This window comes from Chiloscyllium plagiosum, unplaced genomic scaffold (assembly GCF_037043375.1).
Source record: "Chiloscyllium plagiosum isolate Xiang-an unplaced genomic scaffold, Cpla_swu_hap1 HiC_scaffold_44, whole genome shotgun sequence".
NCBI lineage: Eukaryota > Metazoa > Chordata > Chondrichthyes > Orectolobiformes > Hemiscylliidae > Chiloscyllium > Chiloscyllium plagiosum.
In genome coordinates this window covers 14,761,045-14,765,246 of record NW_028270182.1, presented here as the reverse complement: position 1 = coordinate 14,765,246, position 4,202 = coordinate 14,761,045, and the positions used below count along the sequence as shown (strand labels likewise).

At 43.7% G+C, this 4,202-nt stretch overlaps 1 pseudogene; it reads left to right on the top strand.

The window, feature by feature from the left end:
- Positions 1–1,496: 1,496 nt before the first annotated feature.
- LOC148136945 (putative G protein-coupled receptor 139) lies at positions 1,497–3,579 on the top strand (annotated as a pseudogene).
- Positions 3,580–4,202: the final 623 nt, after the last annotated feature.

The following is a 4,202-nucleotide window of genomic DNA, read 5'->3' as shown; positions in this document are numbered from 1 at the left end:
CACCGAACAACTAGTGGCGAATCAGACTGGCCATCACTTAGTGACCATACTGCAGAATCACACCAAGACAATTAACCAGATCATCCAGGGTCCAATCAGGGATGACGGTGAGCAGCAAAGCCACACCCAGAGCAGTATCTACGGTAACGGGACGATTGAACAGCTGAGGGAGGAGCTCAGGCTGGCGAGCCAAGGGAAACCCCCGCCCTGGATTAGTGACAAACTGCGTGACCATTTGTTCCATGAGAAGAGCCACACTCACATCTCTCACTGTCAGTGAGAGCAGCTCACCAAGATCTGGGTTAATGCCAGCTGTAAGGACACTCTCGGTGAGGCACTGGGCTTGGTGCTAGGGATTCCAATTATCCTGTGGGACAAAGTTGGTATGAAGTCATAACTATCAGAATTATATTCCATAACACCCTCCCGTATGCTGTGGACTGACAGGGGACATTGACAGGGACCACTCTTAAGTAAATGTGAATCGAACAGGCCATACCATCACATGGCTAGAGTCTGTCATCCATGAATTCGGTTCCTCTAACATCAAGCTGCACTCCCCTCGGTATAACTTGGGAAACCGGTCGCTATGACTGAAGGCTGCAAAAAGTAGATGTCGCAATACATGGGTACTATCACTCTGAATAATACCGGGCACACATAGGGGCTACATGATAGATGGTATCCCCAGGGTTATATTCATTGGTGGGATGTGGGTGTCACTGGGTAGTCAGTATTTATTACCCGTCCCCAGATGCCCCTTGAGAAGAATGGACAGTGACAACAAAAGGGAGGTCAGTGACGTCCCCATTGTTGGAAGTCCATCTTGTTCACTGAGACCCCTTCCCTCGGGAAAGGCAGTATGTTTTCCTCACTTGGCCCTTCATGTGACTCAAGATCCTGGAAAATTGGGAATGGGGAATAAATGCTGACCTCGCAGTGATGTACACATTCAGTGTGTGAGAAGAATCACATTTCAATCAGTGAGTGAAATGTTCTTGTTTAAAGTAGGCTGCTCCTACCCGAGAGTACAGAAGGACAGCTCAGAGACACATGTTCACACTTGGAATGAACTGTCTTGATGCAGCATCAGTTGAAATAATTTGTCAAAAATCACACGACACCAGGTTTTAGTCCAACAGGTTGAACTTGTCCACTCCAATTCAATACCAGCATGAATTAGGGTGTGATCTTGGGATGGGGCTCATGGTGTTTGAGTGGATAGCGTTATTGCTGGCAGATTCCAGTTTCTGCTTTTGTTATTTCATTATCATGTAACCCCCCTCTGTAATCAGGATTACACTTGTTATTGTAATGGGTTTGTTCATTTCCAGAAATGTGAAAAACAGCAACAAAGCCGAGCAATGCTGTCACCTCGATCTCCCCAAGGAGCTTCCACACAGTATAAGGCAGCGTCTCTGGGAATGCATCAGCTCAGAGTTTCAACCAAGGAGTTTGTCAGCTGCCTTAAGGGACAGATCACCTCGCACAGGAAAATGCACCTGCCAATTCAACATGTGCAGAAGGTGTTCTATACCATTCTTGGTGTTATTGGCATCCCAGGTATGGTGTTATGACAATTGAACTTGCTTTAATCTGTTGCTGATCTGCTCTTTGGTTTTACCTTTTGAACAATAACATCTCCAGCTCACTGACTGGTCAGCCTTATCCAGACCCTGGGACAGTGACAGCAATTCACTGAGCAGCATTCTCAGTACAATTCTCCACTGACAGAGACTCCCAACTTCACTGCTGCAGCAGCATTTTCTGATCTCAGTGTTCCGTCATCTAAGGCAAGTTAGTTCTGAAGAAGGGTCACTGGACCCGAAACGTTAACTCTGCTTTATCTCCCACAGATGCTGCCAGACCTGTTAAGCAATTAGTTTTTGTTGTACAAACGAGGCCTGTTTTTGGCAGAAGGTTAAGGGCAGATCTGAGTGATATTAGCAGGAAAAGATAGACTAATACTATTGGTGGGGGATTCTGGAATGAGGGACCATACTCTGTGATTTAGAGTCAAATCATTCAGGAGAGATATTTGGAAGGTCTTCTACACACAAAGGGTGGGCGAGGTTTGGAAATCTTTTTCACAAGGGATCACTTATTAATTTTAAATCTTCATTTAACAATGGAATTGAAGGATATCAAAGCTGTTTTGATTTGTAAAGCTTCATCTTACTAGTATCTCTTCTGAAAATTCTCTCCTTCTCACCTTGTCAGGAGATTAAAATCTTGAAAATTGCCCTCCTGATCTCTGCACATTGAAATGTCTGTCATGTACAGATCGATAGATTTACAGTGTAAATATCACAGCAGTATGAACACTTTCACATTCTCACTGAAGCAGCCCTGTTTGATCTGTTATGCTGCATTTGTATAAGAGACATGGAGTAGTCTTGCTTGAAATTTTACTCAGATTCTGATTACCTGTTTTGTGGTCCTGTTGCAGCTCTGATAAGGATTTGGTCCAATGTCAACAGCAGGAGTGAGTTTGGTTTATCCACAATCCAATGACTGAGGAATAATTAGGGTATGAATGGGGTTCTGTGCCAAACAGAGTTGGCTCTAATAGTTGTTGGTAAAATCTTATTGTTTCTCCTTGGAACAGGTAGGAGACATATCTGATCAGTAATTCACCGCATCTTTTCCAATTTTTCTCCCATAGTTAATTTGCTGGCGATCGTTATCCTTTCCCAGGGCAACTGTGGTGTTTCCCCTTGCTCTACCCGTTACCTTGTGGTTATGGCGGCTGCTGATCTAATGGTCATTTTCACTGATATTATACTGGCGAGATTTCGCTTTTATTATTACCCACGATGTTTCCTGGACATCACGCCTGTGTGCAGTGTTATTGGGGCCCTGACTCATGCAGCGACAGACTGCTCTGTCTGGTTTACCATCGCTTTCTCCTTTGACCGATTTGTGACCATTTGTTGTCAGAAGCTGAGAACAAAATATTGCACTAAGAAAACTGCGACTGTGGTTCTCGCAACAACCTGCACCCTGTTTTGCTTGAAAAACATCCCCTTCTATTTTCAGTATGAACCTAAAAGGATAATTAACAATGTGGCATTCTACTGTCTAACAAAATCAAGCTACTATACTGAGACTTGGTGGGTGGGATTAGATTGGCTTGATACAGTTTTGACCCCTTTACTGCCATTCGCTTTAATTCTGTTGCTCAATGCTCTGACAGTCAGACACATTTTAGTGACCAGTCGAGTCCGGAAGAGGCTGAAGGGTGAGAGCAAAGGAGAGAATCACAAAGACCCAGAGATGGAGAGCAGAAGGAAGGCTGCGATTTTGCTCTTCACCATCTCTGGGAGCTTCATCGTCCTGTGGTTAATCACTGTTGTAGATTTCTTATATTATGTCATTCGAGGAATTAATCCTGACGATTACCCACCTCTTCTATATCATTTCAGAAGAGTTGGTTTCATGCTGCAGAACCTAAACTGTTGCACAAACACATTTATTTATGCAGCAACATTGCCCCGGTTCAGAGTGAAGATCAGTAACGCAGTAAGATCTCTGGTTACATGAATACCTTGTGTAATGAAAAACAAACCTCTACAGTGAAGTTCCAGACCATGAAGTGATATTTTTCGCAATCACTCATGGGATGTTGACCTCACTGACTGAGTCAGCCATTATTATCCATCCCTAGTTGCCTCTTGAGAAGGTGGTGGCTAGCTGTTTCCTTGAACCACTGCAGCTCATGTGTTGTAGGTAGACCAACAACTGTTAGGGAGAGAATTCTAGGATTTTGACCTCGCTACCCTGAAGGGATCATGGTGTATTCCCAAGTCAGGAAGTTGTGGCCAGCGATTACACAATGTTATCAGAACCCATCGGCAAAGCATTTATTTATGCAGCAACATTGTCCAGATTCAGAGCAAAGTTCATTAACACAGCAAAATATCTAGTTACATGAGTTCCTTATGTTATAAATAAATAAAACTTATATGTGATAACAAATGGCTGGGCTCATTATTTTTTAGCATCAAGGTTCCCATTTGCAATGGCTTGCTCCTCCAGTACAGTCACAACCAAAAATTTTCTGTCATGGGGTAAAAAGTTAAAATTGTGTGATGAAGCTCGTGTTGAAAATGACGGAATGCCGCCATCTGCTGGCCACCAAACACCACTGCGTCGGAAGATGGGGAAGAAAGGAAATCCTCAAGGATTCTGTCAGACAGGGA